We start from the raw sequence: 13,176 nt of genomic DNA, 5'->3' as shown, positions 1-13,176 counted from the left end.
CTTGGTGTAATTTTCCCCAGTTGACTACATGCCAGACAGAAAGACAGGAGACCGAACAGCCACCGAGGGCAGGTTTATTACCTCCCTGCCCGCTACGTGTAATGTTCCTGGGGTCTAATTGAAAGAGCCATGTCAGAGGTTTTAAATCTCACCACTTCCACTGTGCTTTCCCAGCTGGGGACCGCTGGTTTTCCCTGAGCATCCGTGGGAAACAGAAGTGCCTCTCCCAGGTGGAAACAGCATGGAGAGCCCTAAGCCCCACAGGTGCCCTGCAAGGGAGTCACCCAGGTGGCATCTCCTGCCTCTGCCCGGTGGTGAGCCAAGATCCAAGCCCTTCTTTACATCTCTGCGACTTTCCAGTGTCTTTTTAAAGGAACCCAATGAAGTCACCTGAAATTACACTTGCTGTGTGGGGTCAGTCATGGGAATCTATGTCACATATCCTCGTTGGGCGCCGCATCACTGACTGTGATGCTTAACGTGCCAAATGCTTCCATCATGTTTGTGTCTTTAACGGCGTGCTTGGCTGCTTGGTCAGGAATTTTTCACTAGTCTTTTTTCACTACGTATCTTAGTAATTAAAAAATAATAATGCTGGAAGGTTTATGGCTCATGAGGTTTATAATAGTTGCAATCACTGGTTCAGACATTTCTCAGGCTGCTGCTGAAGGGGTGAGGGCCACAGAAGCCCCAAAGCTGAGGTTGTGTGTAGCCACTCTGTGATGAACTAAAGATCTACATTTTCTCTGTAACCTTTCCCTCGTGATGGATTTATTTGGTTATTTCTCTCTGTAATTAGGTGGATTAATCAGTGTGGACATATCTATTTTGGGTTTAAATCAGACTTATTTTGGTTGAACTTAGTTCAGCCAGTTTGGGGCAGGTTTAAACACAACCAAAATAGACAGCAACACCAGAGACCACAAATAGCTTTGCACCAGTTTAGCTGAACTGGCATGTTTTTGTATGCGGAAACTCATCACACACACTTCCCCACCTGTCAGAGGACACCCACCCTGCTCCATGAGGAGGAGAGCACAACCACAGCCTACCTGAGGGATTCAGCTTTGCAGTAGTAAAACAGTTCATAGGCTTTCTGCTCCCCTGTCCTATTTGCCATCTTTGAATTATTTGAGCACAAAACTGACTGGAGAGGCTGTTTTTTATTCAACTTTGTGGCATGGTGCTTGGCCTCAGTCATTACCAGTTACAGGACCCAAAAACTTTCTGTTAAACAGGTAAAATCTCAGTTAAGCAACATGATACCCCTTCAGCTTGTCTAGGAAAGACATGTAATCACAAGAGAATTGAGATGATACAGAACAAGCAGTTGGATAAAAATCTACAAGTATAGGAACAATGGTCCTATTCTAATTAGATAATCATTTAATGTCTTTAAAATGTATTCTGTAATTAAAATAGTAGAAAGTGAAACGATTGCCTCCTTATTGCAATTAGCTGTGGGGGATTCCTATGCCGTGGAAACATAGAAACAAATGTTTATTTCAATCACGGGAAAGAAACCCTATGTATTAATTTCTATATAGATAAAACATTTTTGAAAACATGGTCTGTGGTGGAAAAGGAGTTGAAAATAGTCTAATAAGGATCTATCTTCTAATGCAAAATTAAGCCTACAGCTTAATACACAAGCTTAAGAGCTATTTTTTCAGAGGAATTATTACAGGCTGCCCCATAGCATAAGGAGCAGCCGTGAGCCTGGAAGAAAACATTAACATGAAAGACAATGGAAATGCTAAACTGGGAATGTATTATCTCCTGGTTTTCTTTCCCCTTTCTTAAGGAGGAAAAGAGGACATTAATGCAATATAAAAGAATAAAAGAAAAAGGGTTAGACTGAGAAAAATCTAGTTCCAGCTGGTCTAATGACACTAAGTCACTCACTTGTATATTTGGCTCCCCTTTAAAGGAAAACTCAGCATGACTTTTGAGCGTGACATAACCACTCTCTGTGTGCGTGTATGTGCGCACGCGTGGATGGATAGAGTACATACTTAACATTTTGGAAGCAGCATCAAACTGCAATTTCTTGATTTTTTTGGCAGCTGGAACATAACATTGCCTTTAAAGTAGATTTTCTTGCATTTAATTTGTTGATTAACATAACTAAAATGGTGGTCATAGGCCAGAAAAACATTGTCTCTCTGTCTTTATTTCTTTATTGGCTTGCCCTCTGACAATATTATGTTTCACTGTCTGCCAGTTGGGTGACAGACTGCCTGACTGAGCTTTATCATGTTGCCCTTTGTGGTGGACACAGTGACATGTCATAAGCAAAGCATCCATGATGTCATGGATGGTGGATGTACAGGATGGAAAATAGAAGCTGTAAACCAGCTATTTGTTTGTGCAAATTTCCTTCCTCCTGCTGGTGGCTTACATTCGTATATTTATTATTTTTCTTCCATTAAATGTTTATACTCTGTTACATAACAAAAATTAAATCATATCGTTTCCTTAAACCAATCACATACTCTTCTGTTTCATGAGGCTTGATATTAAAGTTCAGGCTTTTTTTGGAAGCCCTGAACTAACATTGTTCTTTCTGCTTATTTAGCCAACATATCCTCAAAATCAGCTCATGCCTCACAATAATATTAGATGGACAACAGTGCATATGAATACAGCAGAAGATGAAATGTTGCTTCCAATGACTTTTTTGATCTTTTTCTTTTTTTTTAAGTAACACAGAAAACTCTACCCAAATATTTAAAACTATGAAGATATCCTCTTTCACTCAAGGCAGGCTGAATATTAGAATGTCACTATTTAAATATGTCATATATGTTTTCTTTGCATAATTTCAAGTAAGAGAATTCCTTTGGGCATTCAACACCCTGTGCTAACAATAGATGGCTCAGTCCAAAAAACAGAGGAAAATTTCTTTTTGTTTCTTAAAGGCAGATGGAAATTTCCCTCAAAGCTGAGGGATATTCTAAACTCGGGGTGTGACCTCAAAGCTTCACTGGTTTCTTAAGCTGATATAATTGTGGCAAAGCCCATCAAATCCAGAAGGTTAACTTCTTATGCAATAAATATACACTCCAGACCTTTACACCATCATAGACATTTCCCACTTGTGCAAAGACTGTGTTGTATCCTGCACAGAGTAGTCAACAAGCTACCTAGCAATTAAGTCAGTGGAAAACTTTTGCTGTAAAATTTAACTAACTCATCTTAATAATCTCTTCACTACCATTACCATTACCATTTAGGCTATCCTGATCCTGAAGACTTTTCTTCTGTAAAATGTGCACTGCTGAACTTAGTTGACTGTTTTTTTCAGGCTATTACTGTAGCAGCTGTAAAGCTGCTACTTGGAGGAAACCAGGTTTCAGCCCCAGGGTTCCAGGTTGAGGAATGACTATGCTTTAGACTGCGGGCAAACATATCACACGTGTAGGGTCTCAGACACGGAAAATTATATTTTTATGCTGTTACATCAATGTAATGGACATGACACCTAACCCAAGTAGGATCCATAAGAAAAAAATATTCCTAATACATAATATTTGTTTTTGTAATCTGTGACTTTCCATTTTCCACTTTATCCAGAGCAAATAACTTTGCTTTGATTTTGTTGAAAACAGGGCAAACGTTCATGAACATTCAGAAAAAAATTTTTTGTTCCACCTAAAGTGTGGACAATGCTACACATCACGTTGATTGTTATGCCTGGGTAAAATCACGCATATATCTTAGTATGTGCCTCTCCTTTTTTAGTTGCATGAAATGAATTTTAATTAATTGGCGCTAGGATGGAAATGACAACAAGATGGCAAAATCTACTACTTGTTTTACATAAAGCAAGCTCTTCTGTTTTGCATCTTGTACCATCACTTGTCTGTACACAAAAGAAGGAAGAAATCGGTCAGGCTTTAGTGCTGTTTGACTACCATTTGGTATGTCCATTAAATTACTGCACAAAGCAGACAACAATGCAGACTCAAGCTGCGAGTCCTGTGTTAACTTGACTGCATAAACAGGTCTCCAAGTTTAAAAACAGTTAACAAAAGAGCCACCATGGAGTGATTAAGATTTATTTGGGTGCTGGAGTGCACAGCTGCTGCAGGGAGGAGCGAGGGAGACGGCACGCATCCTCAGGGCTCGCCTGTGCTTGGCACGGATCCCAGCTGTGAGGGAAGGAACTGAGAAACTGTACAACCTTTGTGCTCCCCCGCTTCCTCAGGGCTGGCTGAATCCCCCAGCACGAACCAGATCAGTCCCACAGAAGTACCACGCAGCACGGGGTTTGCCAGGCTGCAGCAGCACTCTGCTTAAGTGCCATCTCCTGCCCCCACCACCCTCCAAATTTGTTCAGTTGTCCTGCACCAGATCTGTGGTCCTTTTGCATCACTGCAGCAGGGCAAAGGGTTAGACATTAGGCGAACAGTGGACTTCCCAGCTTGCCGGTGAGTTTTACTTATTCACCACAACAACTTAAATGCTCAACACTGTTTTTCGAAGTGGAAAAAAAAGCCTTTGACTACTTTGCTATTGTCAACAATACAGGGGTGACCTAGCCTCCAGCAGAAGGCTGTCTCTTGCTTCCTACAGTACTGATTATCCCAGACTGCTTGTGTTTGCTAATGACCTAAGAAAGAAGCCTGTTAAGAAGGCAGAGTAGCACTGGAGAAATTAAAAATGAAAGCATCGTGAGGGCAATATTAACACAGAAGCAAAGCATGTCATTGTGACTGTTTTAAAAATGACCAATTGTGGTGGAAATGTGCCTACTCTCAGGAACTGGGCAGTGGAGAATTTGAATTAAGATAGGCAAAATGAAAACAACTACCTTCCAAGTCAGGGAGCCACTCAATAGCATAGCTTTAGCAAAGACCTAACAAATTGGTGATTTTTTTTCTTTTTTTTAATGCCATCAGACAGTTTCCTAACAGCAGATTTTATTCAGTTGTCCACTTTTAATGCAGCAGCTAATGGGCTGGCTGGTATAGTACATCCATCTTCTACGCTGGTGTCCTTTGCTCTTAAGACAAAATTGTATAGTGGTACAAGCTGTGATAATTTGAATTTTACTTTTTGTCTTTGGGATAAGCTAATCAGCCCCACTTTCTTTTTTTCCTCCTTCAATTTACACTTTCGGTAAAATCTCCCTCCTTTGGGACAAAGGTGGTTTAGCACTGTAATAATGTAAAGGTCACAATCACAGCAGTGCATCATAATTTTGTTAAATTTAAGAGGAATCTTGATTTTTTAAAATGTTCTTAGTGGCATAGTCTTATAAAACTGAATGGAAACATCTGAAGGTCAGCAACGCTACATCCTTAAGGTCTTTGCTCATACCACTACCTTGATGCTTTTGAAAAGGTACTTATGCTGAGTATGTTAATGCACGAAAAATGCAGTAGGCATGTATATGAGACTTCCAAACAACATAAAGCCAATCCAGATTATTCTTGAATTTACCACATAACCTGAACAGATTAGTCTTGGAGCTACTGACTGAAGCTGTGAATTAACAGAAAATTTAAGTGTTAAGCATGTAAACATATACTCAAAAGCCTTGCTGGGTCAGGTCCTGAAGTACATTTACTTTCATTAAAAGCATTATGTTAGTTGTGCCAAAGAATAACACTTTCTTACTTACTTTGGTGGCTGACATCTGCATTTGGGACCATTACTGTTTTCAAAGAACAATGCCTAGTTTTGTGGCCCTATACCAGAAAATCTTACTGACTCATTGCTAAAAGAAGCTAATGTCTTAATGATATGTTGATCAAGAACTGAGTTATAAAGTTTGATCTAAGTTGCAAATGGTGAGAAACATAAGAAAAAAAAAATCTTCAAAATTCTTGAGAGTGTGTGTGATGCAGCCCTGAAGCAGACTGCCCTGAGGTCATGGAAACTCCATCCCTTGGATCTTCAAAACTTGCCTACACAGGGCCCTGAGCAATCCGATTTAGCTATGAAATCAGCCCTGCTCGGAGCAGGAGTCTGTACTAGACGACCTCCAAGGATTTGTCTGTGGTTCTCTATTTGAAATACAGTTAATGACATGATATTGTCTGTTTACTCTTCTTGTTACTTTCAAACTTGCTGCTTGCATCTCAGACTAGTGTAGTACCTCTTGCAGAATGAAATACACATTTAATTTACGTGGTTAGATTAAACTTCATATAGATGTAATTTCTGTTTTCTCTCTCCTTAAGCACAACATGCTTAAAGCAAAATCTTACAACTAACAGTGAAGTAAATGTCCTTATGGTGCACATCCCCTACACTGCCTACTGGAAAAACCACAGCAGTAGAACACTAAAAGAACTCATGTCAAGTCTTTGCTAAAATTTGGTTAAATGATGGCATTGAGCATCTTTAAGTGAAATCTGCTTATACATGTGTGGTTGTGTGTATGAGCGCACGTATGGGTGCATACACTCATACTCTCCTAGAGCTTTACAAGCTCTAGTTAATATTCACAATGACCTTGTGACTTGTTACAAGTGGAAAAACTGAGGCATAGAAAAGAGATTTGCCCTAAATGAAACAGGAAACAAATAGCAGAATGAGTGGAATACACTTTCCACTGACTTACCAGAAGAACTATTTAATAGCCTTTCACATGTACCTAATGTGAAGACAGCTGTGACTCCTTATGAAGCACGGGACTGTATTGTCTAGTCATACCTCTAAGGTCCATGAAGCTTAAACAATCAAACTTGATGGACTGGAGCACAGAAACTCTGGAGTGCCAGGGAATCCTGTGACAGTACCTCTTTGTAGCTAACTGTGTCAGCTTGTGTGCTTAAAAAGATAAATTGCTGAGTGAAGCATTTTCTTCTGTGCTAGGCTGAAGATTTCTGTGACTTTTGCACATTTGTTTCCTCTCTCAAAAACATTGTACAGATTAAATTAGACTGTTTGTTGTTATGCTTGTCTGTGTACTTGTTTTAAAAGAAAAGTTCCAAGCAAGTCAAGCTATAAATTTGTCAAGCTGAAAACAGACACTGATTTGGTTTCCTTCCTATTTATACCAAATAAAAAGCACCAAGTGTTGGTAATCTATATTCCCTGCTACTCACTGGTTATGGCCTTCTTAATCCTCCTCATTTTAGTAGCTCAGCTGTGCCCAGCTGGTCTTCTGGACTTTCATTCATAGTCAAACTAGCGAATGCCAATCCTTTCTTCTCCTCTGTCTACTTAATGCAGCTCATAAAGTAACAGCCTATACTGACAAGGATCCCCTGCAAGACAAGTGAATGTGGCAGCTCCACCTTTGACCTAAAAGGATTTTATGCTCTAGTCTGTAATGTACTGCTCCATTTTTAATACTAATTCCCGAAAATCTTAAATAATACAGGATGTCTTTCTGCCTACTTATTACTCCTTGTTCCTTTGTTTCAACAGACGGATGAGGCATCGTACGCTGCCCTCAGAAGACGACTGGCGCCCTTCCATAAGCCCTAGGGTCTCTGGCAGGGACTCCTCCTTCAAAGAGTACCTAAGGATGTTGCTGCAGGCCTTATGAAGGTCTCCTAGACTTTTTGTGCTTTTTTTTGGTTACACTACCTTTTGCAACATGAGCAGTGGGGTTTTTGCATGTCTTGCTGTGTTCTTGGATTTACCCATGCAATTGCTTCTGAGTGCTATGGATTTGGGTCAGGTTCCTTCGTGTGATCAAAAGAGATTGAAAGTTTATCTAAGGGTGTGGGATGACAAAAACAAAACCAGGAGAAAGCCCAGACCACCACCTCACAGTGCATTTACCACCCTGTGGTTACTGCCCACAACAGGCTCTTCAACACCAGGGAACTCAGGGTTGCTTTAGCCCTCTTCGGTTATGCACCTTGTACTCCTCTGTCCTACAGACCTTATTTCAGAGCATCAAGAGTATTCCAAAAAACCTAAGAGGAGAAGTGCAGGCAAAGTGGAAGGTGGCACATGTCTAGGTGCACCAGAGGCACTGGAATATTCTCTACTGAGGATTAGCTTCTCGCCAGACCCATGGCTCAGCCCTATCTCCTGAGGTGGAGTGTGAAACTTCACTTCCTCCCTACAGGGAGGACAGCACGGGCTCACTGAAAAGAATGATTTGACTTACATAAGTTGTGGGTATTTCAATCCTTCACTGATTCATTAATGTGATTGTTAAGCTCTAAATGACCAGGCTGGCTGCTTGATTTCCTCCCATTCTGAAATAATTTAAAGGCAAATTCATTTTCTCAGTTGTCCCTACAGTACCATGTAAAAAAGTGCCACATAGTGTTTGTTAAATTAACTAACTGCTACTGAAGTATCAAGCAACGAGGAGAAGAACAAAATAAATGTCAGGTCTAATTATTAATGCTGATATATTTCAGAGCCGCTTGCAGAGGACAGAGTCTGAAGTGGATCCTTTTAAGTGCTGAACACTAGACAAAAGTGTTGGGTTAGCTCCTAGTGAAAGTCATGTCAGAGTAAACTATGTTTATACACGGACCACTAAACATTCTCCTGCTAGAGATTCTCGCTGGTCAACAACGGACCTCCAGGTGGTGTCATATAACTGGGAATGCCTGCTGCTCGGACGCAACCTTTGAATTACGAAGATGGCTAACAAAATGCTAGTCTTCAGCCGTTGGTGGCTATTTGCATCTGGCACCTAAGACGGTGAAAAATGGCTTTTTTGAATGGCTTTTCTCTCAAGTGGATGCACTGTATCAAATATTGAAATGCAGTTCTCATGACACCATTTGAATTATACTCTCTGTAAACAAGCAGCTTTACAGCTTTTCTTTCTCTGTGTTCACTCACATAAAATACACCAGTAGAGGAGACTGCCAAAGAAGAAAAAGTTCTAGGAAGAACTAGCTATTTCTCTATGAATAGGTCATTTTACAATCTGCCAGCTATCTGCTTCTGTCCAAGCAATTGTTCAAACTCTGTTTCTGAGGCAAGATAACAAGTCTGTTATAACAATTACAAAATTGCCAGGTTTTACCTGGTAGCAGGAACTTTATAATGTGTAGGGATCACAACCAACAACTTAGAGATAAATTCTATGGACACCACCCCACCCCCCAGTTACTCTGACCTATTCTTCAAACAAAAAAAGTTGTTTAATTAAAGAATAAGAATAAAGAATAACCCATGTTTCTTCTTGGAAAACCAGAATGATCAAGTTGCTCCTGCATCAATAATTGCACATGTAATTTGATTTTTTGTACTGAGGCTTTATTAAGTGTTATTACTGAACAGAACTCATCCCAAGACAGACCTTGCGGTACCCCACTTGTTACCCACCTTCAGGCAGAGCACAATCCTCAGAGCCCAAGTATCTAACCAGTTTTTACCCATCTAGTTGTTCTCCCATGCAGGCTGTAATATCCCAATTTGGACAGAATATTGTGAAAGATAGTCTTGAAAGCCTAAAGGCAAGCAGGTTGGTAGGGCATGATGAACACTTGGTAATTATGCAGACTGTTTCTGATGTGTGTGTTGGGAGTTGCTTCATATGATTCAATACATCTATCAAATTTTACCACAGTGATATCAGTACCTTGGCACAGGGGGATGAATAGCTAAAGCCCAAATTAAGAACACTGAAATTTTTCCTTAACCCCTCACCAAATCAAGTTACTTTATTTCTAAGTCCCCATGAGACATAGCCTTCTAAGCACCTTTCCAATCCAGGCCTGAAAGGAATGAACAACCTCTTAAAGCACATACTCTATTGCTGAGTTCATCAGCTAAAAACTGCAACTACAAGACATTACGCAACTACAAAATTACAGGCTAACTTCCTTGAATTGGAAACTCTAAGTCTTAATTTAAATGGACAGGTGAGTTTTTAATGTATTTAAAGGCCCAAAAAAGGAATAAGCAGTAAGCTGTCCAAACCAAACCACCACTTCTCACTTGCACGCATCCACAATAGAGACCTTAGAGCAGGCAACACTGCTTCTAGATTGTTATGGCACTTACTGTATTCAATGATCAGCTTTTCCAAGAGACCTTTCAACAACAAATACTTTCCCCTGGAAGGAAACAACTGCTCTGAATGTTAAGTTAATCCTTTCAAGTTGTTATCCAACTATTTAAGCTTTAAGTCTATGCACTGACAGTGCAGTATAACATTTCCATGTATTTTGAAGTTTGACTGCAAGAAAGCCTGTCTAGAGAAGGTAGGGAAAAAGGACCTGAAAACTGCTTAGTTTATCTGCAGAGGACATCTCCATAGCAAAAAAAAAAAAAATATTTCTACTGAATATTTGTTTTTACCAGTCATTTGTCTTGATTTAGTGTTTAGTGTTTCCTATGCTCAAGCAATTCATTATAGATCAAAGAGTGTCTTTAAGTTAGGCTTCAGTGACTATTCAGGTTGTGGTACTTGGTTTTTCCCCCCCATGTATGACATGAAGCATTTTTCCATGGCTTGACAGAGGTGTGTAAGTGTCCTGCCTGACCAGGGCTGTGCAAGGGATAATTAAGACCATCATCCTTTCCACAGGCAGTCTTCATTTTGGATGTTCAACAGCCTGTTATTTCACTGCCTCTCTCTCCCTCCCCTGCTCTAAAGATTTTTTCATTTGATATGGGCAAATTGTAAAACTTTCAGGAGGAAAGAAGTAAAAAAAACCAGCAAGCCAGGAACACATTAAGTTGGCTTCTGCACTTCAACAGAGCAGACCTCTTCAAGCACCTTCTTCCAGTCAGTGACAATACCAATCACTGTTGTGAGACAGCTCAAAAGAGGCATACCAGCCTGTTTCTTCACAGGCATGCTATAGCATATCTGCAGAAAGTACTGGCAGGTCTTCACTCACATTCACGTTTATGGAGTGAAGAGTGCTTCTGTAGCTGTAAGCTTTTTTTCCTTTATCATCCTATTTCTTCCAACCCGAGTCCTTCTCTGTCCCTTTTCCCTAATCTATCCATAGATAAATGGATCTTCACTGTTTCAGCAAAGATCTGATAAAAAAAGGTATGTCCATTAAAAATGTAAGCAAATACAAGTTGGGTTGGGAAAAGGGACGCTGCAGCTATCTGTAGGGGAATGAGGTACAAAAGGGAAAGAAGTGAATCATATGAGTAACTTCAATTCCCTTTATGTTCATTTTCCTCTGGTTTTGCTGGCATTATAGATATTTTACATTATTGCTCAAAGGCAGATCAAACAGGAGACAAAGAGTGTGGGAGCAGAGGGACAGTATTAAGAGAAATTTGAGTATTTGTAAGGGAGAGAAAGGCAGTTTTAAACCTAGCTTTTGCACTCACACTGGCTAGCAGACACTGACCAGAGGGCTTTGCATTTAGCTAGGAAACAAAAATTGTGCCATTACCTTGAATACTAGTTCAATAACTAACAAAAGCCATATTTATGTATCTATTAGCAGCAAGCTCTTCAAGAGGAATACAAATACAACTTAACAGTGAAAGCTGACGAAATTCGTTAAGGTCCCATTGCTCTGACAGCCCATGAGACTGCAGCAGAGGAGCTAAGACAAAGGTAGTATCTGAGAATTAATTTAGCAGCCACCAGCACAGCCACAGGCTGCTGCTGCAGGAGTGCTCAGTACAGCAATACCACCTTCATTAGGTGCCAAAACAGTCACATGGCAAAGCAATAAAACAGAGTCAAACACTTGCAGATGGCAGAAGAAAAAAAATTGTTCAAAGATAGTAAGGCATTTGTCTATGCAAGTTGGATCTGCTTTTTACAGAAGGAATCCCTGACTACTCTCCAAGCCTGCTGTAGAAGTAAACAACGATTTCATAATACAAAAATGAAGAGGGGCAGGGCAGAATAAACCTAGTGAGATTAAGAGCCAAACAACATCTGCAACTAAGTACAGGCCATCTTATGCTACTGCCTGATACTCCCCACTCCTCCTTGCTATTTGAAGGCACAGAAGTTTTATCTGGTAAAGTGCTAAGTCTCCTATAGACTATAGAAACTACTTTTGTGTGCCAAGGGGTACTATTCTGGCAAGTTTGTTCAGCACATTGGACTAAAGTCAGAAAACAAGTTCCCAGAGTCCACAGTTTCTGCAAGAACTCAGCTTCCCAAAATAGATTTAAGTTGCTACTTCAACAGAATGTTAACCTCAAGGAAGAAGTGTCTTTATGGGTCTACTCCATGTGTTAGCAAACAGAGCTGTTCAGTTGTACAAAGACTGAAAAGGCAGAGCATTTTGTCTCTATTTAGCTGCCATGCAAATTTATAACAAACTGGCTGAGAATTATGTTTTAGGTTTTGTCACATTTCAACACAAATACTTTGTAGTATCTTGATTTAACTGAAAAAAGTTGTATTCTATCCAATAACTAATAAACCTTACATACTAGGCTGATATGAAAGGCACTTTATCCCAGAAAGCACTCAGCAAAATAGATACAGTATTCTTAGCCAGAAACTTTAAAGGTCTCCTTACATCCTAATCTTTTGCAAGACGTTTCAGTGCACATGCATTCCAGATACTGCAAATGTCTACAGACAGACAAGAGTTGCCAGGGATAGCTGGCTAGAAGCTTCAACTCCCCAAAGAATCATCAGCTTGCTAGAAACAACTTATTTTAAATCTGCAGAAGTTGGCAGCTGTCCTCATCTGTCAAGAAAGGAGTCCACAATACACAGGAGACAATTAAGAGAGCAGACCCCAGCTGTAACTGTATGAGAACAGACATTAGAACCAAGCCCAGGAACTGATCCAAGTTCTGACTCAATGATTTTTATTGTTACTATTTTAGAGACATGATTATTGAGAATGATTTAACAAGTCATCACTAAAGCATAGCCAGATTTTTGCTTCTTCCAAATTATGTCTTAGCCTTCAACCTGCATGCAATCAGGAGTAATTTCTTCACCTTGAAGGGGGAAGTATTAGTAACAGTGAAATAGCACCTCCTGCTACAGTAGTTATGGGGTGACATACACTAAGATCCTGCAGTATCAGGGGAGAAACCCAGAAAAATAATTTGTCATTAAGAAAACTACTACTGGCTAGGGAAGCTACCTTTTATTCAGTTGGAGACTACCAAGTAGTTATGCCATAAAGATCAAAAACTTCCTCTTCCTTTACTCTAAACTTGATCACAGAGCAAAATGCCTGAAGACCACAGAACCTGCAAGTTAATTCGGTCTTAATCCTTCTCTATTGCATGAATGAACCAGAGGTGTTCAGTGGATAAGGAACATACTTGGTGCTACTAAAATTA

This window comes from Grus americana, chromosome Z, assembly GCF_028858705.1.
Source record: "Grus americana isolate bGruAme1 chromosome Z, bGruAme1.mat, whole genome shotgun sequence".
Taxonomy (NCBI): Eukaryota; Metazoa; Chordata; class Aves; order Gruiformes; family Gruidae; genus Grus; species Grus americana.
This window is presented reverse-complemented; position numbering follows the sequence as displayed.